This window comes from Ursus arctos, unplaced genomic scaffold (genome assembly GCF_023065955.2).
Source record: "Ursus arctos isolate Adak ecotype North America unplaced genomic scaffold, UrsArc2.0 scaffold_8, whole genome shotgun sequence".
Lineage (NCBI taxonomy): Eukaryota > Metazoa > Chordata > Mammalia > Carnivora > Ursidae > Ursus > Ursus arctos.
This window is the reverse complement of record NW_026623100.1, coordinates 79,839,333-79,851,846: the sequence shown is the minus strand read 5'-3', so window position 1 is coordinate 79,851,846 and position 12,514 is coordinate 79,839,333. Positions and strand designations below refer to the sequence as shown.

At 41.7% G+C, this 12,514-nt stretch overlaps 1 long non-coding RNA gene across 1 annotated transcript in view; it reads right to left on the bottom strand.

Moving 5' to 3' along the window:
- LOC130543096 (uncharacterized) overlaps nt 1–12,514 on the bottom strand; it is an 82,335-nt gene that overhangs the window by 9,627 nt on the left and 60,194 nt on the right. The gene's annotated exons all lie outside the window — the stretch shown is intronic.

Below are 12,514 nucleotides of genomic sequence, written 5' to 3'. Positions count from 1 at the left end.
ACCATTCTCCCTCCTCTCCGCAAGGCTTTAGGTCACTGACAGCGAAGCTACACACACCCTGCTGGATCTACACTCAGAGTTGGCTCCTGGGACGCCACACAGTGACACGGGGCTGGGCTCTCACCAGGGCAGTGGCAGGAACTCAGGGTTGGGAGGGGAGAAGCGGGAAGGGAGGAGACCCCCATGCTGATCCCATTAGGAAAAGGTCGGTCCATTTTCTGAGCTTCTGTCCCCTTATCTCACATAAAGGTTTTGACTTTGATGACATCTAGGACCGATCCCAGATTATGAACTCACTGATACAAGTTCTGGAAGGTCTAGCATGAGGGCCCCAGGGTCTCAGGGCAGCCGAACTATACGGTCTCATGGGACACTGGTGGCTCTTTTATTTCCTTGCTTCTCAAATCCCACCCAACTTCCCGAAGAACGAGGGTGACTGTCACCTGCATGTCTTGTCCTCACATGCTCTGCCATGGACATACCCCATCCAGTGCTCCTTCCCCACATCACCTCCCAACTCAGTATAGCAATGACCTGTTTTGCCCCTTTCTACAGTTCTGTGCAAGAAATGCCATGGCCACTGCAGTCAGCCTGGTCAGAGAGAGGTGCTGTGCACGCAGGCTGCCTGCAAGGGCTTGAATTAAGAAGTGCCCAAATTAAGAGAGGTGTTATAAAACACACTCTGAGTTCTCACCAGGAAATGCTCCCTGGTGGGGAACTGAATTGAGGAAATTACTTGTGTTCAAGCTGAACTTCTGAATCACGGGGTCATTATTACACCCACTAAAATTCCTAGTGTGCTCTGGACAAGAATTCCAGGACGCCACAGCAGAGGCCTGGAAGGATTCCCACCAGGGGATTTGCCAGGCTCTGCGGGCTGCCCTACCCTGCCTCCCACTGAAACACTGTTAGGTGACTGGGTCATTTCCAATTTGACTGACCCATGTTTTCAACCATATTAAATCACATCCAATCAACAAATGCAAACTCCACACCCCATGTGCCAGGCTTTGGGCTCAACCACAGGAAGCCATAAAGAAACCTCAAGAGGCTTCGTGGAAAGAAAGGGAACTCACAATACCTGAAGTTTTTAAAGTATCAAAGTACATGAGTATTGTGCTAGAAGTTAATTACTGAATAAGGTGCAGGGCTAAGAAAAGCAAGGAAGAAAAGAACAGAGGGAGGGTCCGGCAAGGAAGGTTCTAGAGGGATGAATTTAAGCTGAACCCATAAACCAAGGGCAGCTGTGCAGCTGGAGAGAACAAAATGACATTCTCTGGAGACCTGGGAGGCACAGCCTCAGAAGACACGAGGAGGCAAGAAAACTCCACTGGCTACACTTCTGCCTCCTTCCCATGGCACCCAGACCTGGGAGCCCGAGGGGCTGAGAACACTGCCCATTTTTCAAGCTCAGTGAGCACAGCGAGCCTTGGAGGAACAGGTATGCGGTAGTGAAAACTACACCCTCCTGGGGCCGGGAAGCAGAGCACCTACAATGATCAGTAGCCCCAGGACCTGGCAGTGGCCGTGCAAACTCTCTGAGCCTCAGCGTCTTCACTCATGAGATCGTAATGACAGCTGCGGTCCTTCCTACTTCACAGGATCCTGGTGGGAATCGAGAGGACGTGGACAGGGCAAGGCAACAGGCCCGAGGTGCCACATGGCCGCGGGAGCAGAGGCCGCAGGAGCAGTAGCGACTGTTAACAACACCAGCTTGGCAGCCCCCACTTTAATCCCGACTCAGCCATTTATGAGTTGGAGAGGCCACTTCACCTGTCCATTTCCTTACCCATTAGAGGGGATGATAACAACCTGTACATTTTGTAAGATTAAATGAGTCAACACGTGTAAAGCTCTTCGAGCCCACGCAGCAGAAAGTGTTCAATTAACATTAGCTACTGTTATTACAATGGCTATTGTTGCAATTATCAAGAAGGACTCAGCAGTCCAGGTAGATGTACACATCCTGGCTAGAGACTCAGCAAAGAGTTGATGCCACAGGCTGAAGATGATGTTTCAGTCTGGAGGGGCAGAATTTCCTCTTCTTCGGGGAAGACCAATCTTTTTATGTTCAGGCCTTCCACTGATTGGATGAGGCCCACCCACATTATGGAGGGTAATCTGCGTGACTCAAAGTCTACTGATTTAAATGACCTCATCTGAAAAAACCTTTACAGTAACATCTAGACTGGTGTTTGCCCAATATCTGGGTAAAATGGCCCAGCCACACTGACACTTAAAGTTACCAACCACAGCAGGGCTGGGCCTCTCTTGTGAACCTCAGTCATCACTGCACAGAGGGTCTGGCACTAAGCAGATGTTCAGTAAATACTCATCAAGTGAATGAACGGATGGATGAATTACTGGTTCTATATAGTCACTTAGAAACTACTGTATTTCAGAGATAATCTTTCTTAAAAATCCCTGTCTGTTTTTGGCATGAAACAAATGGACTTTTGGAGGGGGAAAAAAAAAACACATTTGCTATTCTATTTTGAGTCTTCTCCCATGGACCCCAGAGACTGACGGCATCCCCAGTCCAGCCAACCGCCCCACCCTGCCCTGGCTCACACCCCATTACAAAGAACACCACTGTCTGGAGGGGAGAATAGGAAAGGGAAGGAGGCATTAACTCCTGCCAAGAGCCAGCCACTGCTCTTCTGCCTCAGGAAACAGCCTAGGCCAAGAGGAAGTCACTGCAGGTGTCTATTCCAGGGGCCTCTATGTTTATGAGGATCCCCATGGACCAGGAAAAATAAGGTGTAAACCACAGGGCTACTGAGCATTTACAAGTTGTTCAGAAAACATACTTGTAAACGTCTGATCAATAATTTACACAGACATGCCTCAAATGAAAAGGGACCCCGAGTCAGCCTGGCACAGGACTAGTGGAGTCTGTCTCTTCATTCCTCTTGTAACATTGTAACCATTGTGTGGATTACGCTTGGGAATCACTGAAGTTTACTGTCTAGAGAATCATAGGTTTGCTCAAGGCTATAACCCAGATCACAGAATGACAAGATTTCTGAACCAGACTGAACTGTACCTGACACACCCAAACACCAGAAGCAGGCCCAAGGAGGCAAGGCAGTGTGCTCAGCATCACAGAGCCAGAAGCAGGGTGGGCTTCTCTAGCGCTGGTCCACAAACTGGCCACTGCACCAAGGTTTGCCATCACTTAGGGAGGGTATAGCCAGGGCAGACTAATAAAAAGAATCAGACTGAACTCAAAAAGAAACTCTAAACATGCTTTCTGGTCTAAAATTCCACTCACAGTTTACTTCAGAGATAAATTCCATGATTTCCCCTTGGCCCAAACCAGTATTTATGGCATTTGAGTGAGCAGTAAATTACCAGTTTCAAGCAAAAAATGTCCTCTCTACATACTCACAAACATATCATCACCTCCAATACTACATCACTATAATAAAATATATGGCAAATTAGCTTATTATATTTGGGATAATCTAATCAACTGTCTAATACATATACTCTCCCAACCCATGTATGTGACTCATAATTACAGTGTGTTGACTCAAATAACTTCATATAAATGGGCCAACAAGACACTTTAAAATGAATACTGGCCTCATCTCCTCTCTACATAAGTTTATTTTATAAATTTATGAGAGCAGGATGCTGTCTATATGTGTAAAATTACATTTCTCTATTATAAACTTTCCATAACAATCAGCTTCAGAATGGTGATGAAAAACATCAGGACCCAAAGTACACACAAAAAACATCCATTTCGGAGCTCCGTTCACCCAACTCACTGAGACAAAATTTTCCTCAATTAAAAGATCCTCAGTTTCATAAACTCAGTTTCCTAAAAAGCAAAAACCATACATACGCACATGGGCAATTAGGACATCTTTTGGTGTCTGCCGGCCGGTTAGCATTTCACGGTGATGTTCACACTGGAACTACAGTAAGTCCTGTGGGGACAGTTAGGAAGTTCACTTTTCTTAACACATGAATATCATATCAATGGATAATACTTTGTCAACCCTTCACAAAGACCTCAAGCAGCAGACTCTGGTTTGTGCAGAATGAGCAAGAGTCAGGCCAAGAATGAAGAGTGTCTCCACCAGGCTGCCCCAACCCTGGCAAGGGGTTCTCAGTGCAGACTTGCACACACTTTGCTTCCTTCTGCCTCTTGTTGTGCTGGGAGGACAATGTATGGGTTTGGGAACAACTTGGACTGTGAAGGGATGGTGCCCAGGGTCTGGGTCTCCCCTGCTACAGTCCGTGCCTCCCTGCCCCAGTGGCAAATCCTCCTCTCTTTAACTACAGCACCTACAAGAGTTTCTGCTCAAGGCTTCTTCCCCTTGTCAAACCAGTGGTCCGTTGTACAGTCTAGTTTGCTAGACTTCTGTCCCTTTCCAGACCAACCCTCTTGACTGCTGTTTAATTAGTCAGGATGACCACAAAGAACAGGACTTCCACACTGAGCTGCTCTGGCATCCATAACACAGCATTAATTACGGTTCTCCCTGAGGCAGAAAGAGATGCAAAGACACCACTTCACTTATCCATAAATACCTCCACTGTTCACAGTAACACCTTCCCAAGATTGCAGATCACAAAGGGAGAAAAATTTAATCCTCTTTTAGTGGAATTCCCAACAAATTCCATTGCTCGGCTAACAATAACAATCTGCTTTATGCAGGAGTTCCTTCTCCGCTTTTCTCAGGAAATTTGTTTTTCTGCATCTCAAACCCTAAGAAAGTCAACTGTGAAAATGGAAAAACAGGAATAAATATTATAACTTTCCTGCAATAAACAGAGTTAGCAGGCAAGACATTGGTTCAGTGGAAGCCACTGATTCAAGTCAAACAAGAGAAGGAAATGCCATATGTGGAGTCCAAGGTTAAGATCAAAGTTTCTAGAAGCTGGGACAAGAGCAAGGAGCAGATAAGTCTCATCATTTCACCAGCTAATGTTGCTCTTAGCTTTTGCCATGTTAGAAGAATGTATCCAGGCCCCGCTGCTGCTAATGGTGCACTGTTATCACAAATAAAATAAATAACAATATATTGATATACAGAGTATACTTTACACAAAACCTATGAGTAGTGTTCTAAGAAACAGCAAATTTGGGAAGCAAAATAAATACACTGGAAATACTGACATGTCATTCTGTATGGTACTATTATTACCTGTGCTGGGAGATCTAAATGTTACATTATTCGTATAATACCCAATAATATTCACTAGCATTTTCTAGTGTTTGAGTATTTGCTATGGTCAACAGTCCTTTATAAATATTCTAACAGGAAAAAAAAAACACAAAGAGAAATTATCAATGCTGTGGAATATTACATGAAATCAGAAACTGATTAGCAAGTAATATTGATTTTAACAGCAAAACCAAAATCATGGCAAGCAGACAAAACATATTTGTTGTTAAAAAAGAAAATGAGTAACCTATGCCCTACAGCCCAAATTATACCTGCTTTGGGATGCAGAATAATTAAACCAACTCAAAACAAAGTGGGGGGAAAAAAACCTGTCTGTGTCTGGAGTATTTGTTACAAAACAAAGATCAAGAATATCACAGAGGGTGGGGCGCCTGGGTGGCGCAGTTGTTAAGCGTCTGCCTTCAGCTCAGGGCGTGATCCCGGGGTTATGGGATCGAGCCCCACATCAGGCTCCTCCGCTATGAGCCTGCTTCTTCCTCTCCCACTCCCCCTGCTTGTGTTCCCTCTCTCACCGGCTGTCTCTGTCTCTGTCAAATAAATAAATAAAATCTTTAAAAAAAAAAAAAAGAATATCACAGAGGGTAATTGATGCTTTGTGTGTTTTAAAATGTGCCTTTTAAGTATGTCAACTTTTAAATATTAAATATTTGGGATAATATCTTTCCATTTTTAAATGATTTTTACTTGGTGTATATTTTGTATTAAAGTTCTCTTCTTTTAATATTATTAAATATTTCTATCAGGAAGAGACCATTTCTACATGTTATCACAAGATGTAATCTTTTTATGATGTACATAATAATGATAAGCCATACACTTATTATGATATCTTTTGTTTACAGAAATTTTCTGAAGCTTTTAGTATAACGCTGTTACAATAAAAAATAGTTTGCTATGTATTATCATGGTCACTCATTATTATTTCAAATACACACATGAAACATTATGAAAAATACAGACTAACTTATAATTTCAGGGATTCTCTGGTGTTCCCAAGAATTCCAGTTTCTCATTCTCAGATCCCAAATATTAATGTCTGGTGGGAATTTGGAAACACTAAGCCCAAAGGTTAAGGAAGAAAGGCCGCACGATTTGCAATGCAGATTTTGGCAGACAGAAAGTTAGAATTTTTTGCCAAATAATACTATTCACCATTGTAATAAAAGTTAATATGAAAAAGCAGTCCAAAGAAGTTGAATTCAAGATGAATCAAGTTTATAAAATAAAAGCTATGTTGCTCTGATGGTATAATAACACAAAGATAAAAAGTCTCTTCCAATCTGTAGCACCTGTTTAGAGCTATGTTCTATTTCACTTAGAAATATCTGGAAGGGTTGGTCTCTGTAAGCAAAATTATTAACAATTAGTTAATATTTAATAGTAATTACTTATAATAATTACTTTATCAAAAACAAAAATCATTTGAAATTTAGGTTCTAAACCTACAAAATGCATTCTTTTGCTCTAAATCATTTTACATACCTTATCCCTTGATACAGGTGCAGAGAAAAAAGAAATTAAAAAAAGAAACAGAGAAGAAGCAATTCTTATATAATCTCACAGAAAAATAGATTTCCTTGAAAACTGTTCTTGAAGCAAAGCCTTGGATCCAAGAAAATAAACATCGTCTGAGCTAGTCCTAATTTACTGTTACCTGACGGTGGCTGCAAATTAGATTCTCCAGGAAGCAGATGCTGGGATGGAGGTGAGAGCACAAAAGGTTTATTGAGGAATAACATCTATTAAAAAGAGGGTTGGGGGGTGGGAAGCAGGACTGGGCAGAGGAGCTGGCAGACTGTGATGACAAATGACACAGCAAGTCCCCCCCTCGGGAGCCCCAGGGCAAAGGCTGCCTTCAGGAGAGTCCCACACTGAGCAGACGTGGGCAGGACCTGCTCCCACCACTCCGTGCGTAAATCAGCATGCCTGTGGCTGGAAAGCTGAGGCAGATCTTGAGTAAACTAATGGCTGGAGGCTGTCAGCCAACCACACTAATCTCAGTAGGAAGCACAAGTCCACTTTCAAGGGGCATGTGAGCAGCACCTCTGTGTAGCCACCACACAGCAAATACACCAAAAAGGCAAAACAAAGACTCAATAAATGTAGTAAAAATCTCCCAAAAGTCCGATCAAATTTAACATAGAACGCTTGTTACAAGAAGTAATGTACATAATAGATGGAGCAGGGTTTTACAACTCGGAGTTGGGGGAATACAGGAAACATGCTCTAGTATTAAGTTAGTCACTCAAAGGGCCAAATCTTCTCGATGGGGTCTTATATTCCTTGCAAAAAATAGAAGAACTGCAATACTCATATTCAAAAGATTCTCTGACAAGTACATATGAACGTGGAAACTTTTTAAAAATTAAAACCCCTTTGGATACATGTGTCATAATAACACAGCAAAACTAGACACCGAAGAGGTAAGTCATATTATGGGCTACTCACTGATTCCAATATACTTAAATTTCTTCCTTGAATGGAAAGTGTAGGAATGTTGGCTAGATTACTAACATTAATTGGTGTGCAGCAAATAAAACTATTTTCTCTGTCTATTCCTGGGGTCATCCTATATTTGCAAAGGCCTACAATGAGATAATAGGCCAGATCTGTAAAGGGTACTCTCCATTTCAGCCCGGGCAATTAACCGGAAGCAGCAAAGTTTCCCCCCAATAGCCTAACTGCAGGTGCAATCAGTAGCTCGCAGGTGCAATTACCCAGGACCCTTCATTCAGCAGCTCCGAGCGACAGATCAGTCAATTATTCAATAGCAGACACAATGATTTTCACATGCAATTTTGTATTCAAAGCTATTCACAGACCCCAAAATTGATAAATAATGGGAAAGCCTCATGAAAATTTTCTTTCCTCAACTAATTGTCTGTCATCACAAAAGAAGAGACTTGATCCTAGGCCCCACTTGTGAGAGCCTGGGTCAATAAAAGACAGCGGTCCAATTCTTGGCTTCACCCAAATTTCTCTAGAACTCTTCAAGGAAGGGAATATTCAGGATCATATTGGACCTTGTATGGGCACTCCTGGCCTTACCATCCAAACTTATGCCACTGGGCTTAATCTAAAACTTGCCAGTCACGCATTACTTATTCAACAAAAATTAGGAGCTGTTTACGTGTCAGGGGCTAAGCGATAAGAGCTAACAGGACATGATTCCTGCTGAGAAGCTCTCATTCTCCAGAGTCACAGAGACTTGTAAATAAGCAGATGCAGTAAGATGCAATGACTGGAGAGATATGAGGGTGAGGACAGAGGACAAGGTACCTGCCCTGCCTGAAGGAGGCCTCACAGGGTGATGGGGGCCACCTGGCAGGCTTCAAAGCAAAGGGATGGATGTACATTCAAGAATACAACCACCCACCAATCATCACAGATAAAATGCTATCTAACAATGGTGCACTTCACCCCTTAAGTTGTTAAAAGAGAATACTTTTCTTCTCTTTTTAAAATTATTTTCCCATTCTACTTAGGTTAAACTCAATGCTTTAATAAACAAACCCAAGCATATGTATGGCTCAAATGCCACAGAAAGTCATTTAACAAGATAACAGATTTAAAGCCAAATAATCGATAATTTTATTAAATATAGACTTAAGTAAAATACAAAGATTGTCAGACTAAATTTACAAAAAGAAAAATCAACTATATGTAAGTATATATATGTATAAGTACATATACCATATACAAGAGACATTCTTCAATACGATAGACACAAAGTTTCAAAGTAAACATATGGGAAATAAACACTGTATAAGCACTGACAGAAAGAAAGCTATTCTGATCACACTAATAACAGTAGGAATAAAGGGATATATTTCATTAGGATAACAAGATCAATCCAACAAGAAGATGTAACAACCCTAAATTTGAATATACCTAATAATATAACTTTAAAATACATAAATTTTATAAATCCACAGAATTAAAGGCAAGTAAAAAGATAAATCCACAATCACAGTTGAAGAGTGTTACACATCTCTTCAGTAACTGAAAAAGCAAGTAGTCATGAGTATCAGTAGAGACACTGAAAATCTGAACAATACAAACAACAAATAACCTATTTACCATACATACACTATACCCAACAACTGAAAATACACATTTGAGTGCACTTACTCTAGGACTGCTATACTACAAGGCACGGTTCATTTAGTTTCTCTCCTGAATGTCCCAGGTATTCAACCAGGACTGTCTACTTTGGCTGGATGGAACTTGAATATCTCCTAGTCCCATGTAAGCTCTAGGAATAATAATAATAGTAATTCTTATTATTATTATTAATTATAATAATATAATATAGTATATATTAATATATAGTGTTAATATATCGATATATAATATAATAATATAATATCTAATACATAATCCATAATTGATATAAATATATTAATATGTAATATTAATATGTATATTATTATTATTATTATTTGTAAGCTCTACTCCAAGCATGGGGCTTGAACTCAGGACCCCACAGTCAAGAATCACATGCTCTACCACCTGAGCCAACCAGGTGCCCTAACTCTAGGAATTATTCATCTTATATCTTCTGGGTCCTTCTTGCCAGGAATCATGGAATTTCATGTTCTGTATGTTCAGTTTTATAATTAGCAAAAGAACCCAGAGGAAAATAGTGCAGATCTCTGGCACTCTTTCTCTGCATTGCTTCTGCCTATTTGGTATCCTGTACCACCAGTTCCAAACCTTCACCCCTGAGCCCTGATCTCTGTCAACACTACTGCTTTCTGTCTGGAAAGCGCCATTCTCCCAACACCTGGTCTAGAAAGCGCCTCGAGATGGAAATCCAAGGCTACTGGTTCGCCTGACTTGTTTCCATTACATGCAGTCTGTTCTCCAGTGTCTGCAAAGAATCGTTTCATATATTTAATCCAATTTTCTACTTGTTTATGGTCCCATTTACTCCATCATGATTCCCTAGTGTTTGTTTTTTTTAATTTAAAAAAAAAATCTTACTGGTCACTGATGTTTTTGGACTCACTGAACTATTTTGATGGAAATGTTTTCTTCACCCGTCAGGTACTAGTCATCTTCCATATCACTAAGAATATACTTTCCCTTTGGGATGTCTTATATGGAGCAGTTCATACAAAGCGCACAACTCCATAAAGCACAGGGATCTTGGACTCTTGCAGTGGTTAACTTTAGACCAAAAGGGGAACTTAACAGGTCATAGTTCAATGCCTCCTTTTTAAAGGTGGAGTAGGAACTAACTAGTTGTTCACCAAATCTGTTTTTCTTCTTCCTGGCACAAAACTACAATTCGCTAATGAGCCTCATGTGAAATTAAGTATGGCCATGTGACTGAGTCCTGGCCAATGAAATATGAACAGATACAATATATGCCTATTAAAAAGTACTTCCCCACTATACTTTATACCTGGAACTAATATTACACTGTATGTTAACTACCTGGAATTTAAATAAACCTTAAAAAAAAAAGAGCAGACCAACAATCCAAGAAAAACAACAACAACAAAGAAAGAACCAACAACAACAGAAACCAACAACAAAGTACCTTCCCACGTAATCTTCAGCTCTTCCTCATCAACCAACAGAATGACAAGACAGACAGGGCAGGGCTAGATTATGGAAAAACCCTCCATCATTGAATGAGCATAAGAAAGTCTGGCAAGCAACAAGAACACCCAGCGGGTCTCTATGCAAATGGGACACTTATTACATTAAGCCACTGGGGGGTTCACTTGTAGCAGCAGCCAGAGTTACCCTCACAGATGCATAAGCAGAAACTGAGGCCCAGGAAGGGGAAAATGACTGAGATCATCAGCACTATAGTTTTTTCACACCAAAGCTGTTCCCACGTTGGTTCTACGGCAAGGGCCAAGACCATGCTCATGTGCTATACAATCATTTCCAGTTACCTATGATGATGACCTTTTTATGCAGCTTTTCAGATTTGTCTAATATTCACCACTAGAATATGACCAAGGTGAAAAGGCCCAGTTTTCCAAGTGTGGTGACACAGCACTGACAACCCGCAAAGATCTTTCCACGCATCTATCCCGAGCAGATCTGGCCCAGCACATGAGAGGAAGACTGGCAGGAAGTAGACTGCTGACATCCCGTTAGCCACTTGACAAATGTTTTTGTAACGAAAGGTAAGTCATGAAGCTAAGAGAATAACCAAGCACGCCCTCATTTAAAGATTTAAATAACTCTAGAAGGTACCTGAACACAAGTCACGGAAACTAGCTCCCTCCAACTAAAATCACCAAAATAAAATGTGTCCCACCAACTTTCACCACGTGTCTCCACAAGTACCGGCCCCAGGCCAAAAGATCAATGTGTCATCTAGTAAGTGGTTTTCTTCTTTCTGGCCCCAATTCTGCTTCCAGTATCATATGCTGATTGAAGACCTTGGCCACGTAATTTAGCCTCTGTGCCAATTATTAATGTATTGCCCTTCCACTCCACACCTACCTTTCCTTGACCTGGTTGGTAAGACTCATGTGCCCATCCGCATGATGGGAGATGATACTGATACTCGCTTCCTCTATACCACAGGATCACTTACGATCAAATGCAGCTGTGTACTAGAATTCCTCATGCAGAGTTAACAAGCCACCCATGTCTGCATTCATCAGTACACTCACCCTGATGGTGTGGAACTACTTAATGTCAATACTTCTATCACAAGAGGGGGTTTTTGTTCTGAAAACAAGTCAGTCCCCAATGACATAGTCATATGGAAATAGGAAGCTAGCAAGTGTTTCTATCTCTCTGGCAAAATCAGCTGTTTTTGATGCCCTTCTGTTTTGGCACCCGCCCCAGCACTGTAAGTCATGTGGAAAGCCCACCCTGCGGCTCAGTTCCACAATGGGAAGAATGAGAGGAAGGAAGGAAACTCTTCTGTAGGTCCATCTGACAGGTGGGGATCCAGTGAGTGTGGGATGGTTTTCCTTCTCTCCCCTTTTACTGAAATAAACTCTGCTGTCATATCATACAGAGGCAAAGCCAGCCTTGCAGCGCCAATCCCGGTGTTACTTATACCCCCACAGCACTCAGGGTCTGGGTGTGGCCATGGGTACAAAGTTAATCAATTGAACTCTGACAAGGCTGGCTGAACACTTCCCCAAAATTAGTTACTTTCACCACAAAAAAAGTGCAGGTGCATGGCTTCCTATGCTGAAATGACTGGCCTGGTGGAGATGACTCAGTGACACATGTCATGGCTCTCTGATATGTTCAGTGTGTGTAGAGTCCTAGAAAGGTCTCTAACCAAAAGCAGATCAGTCAGGGCAGCATGTCCCTGGGCTTCC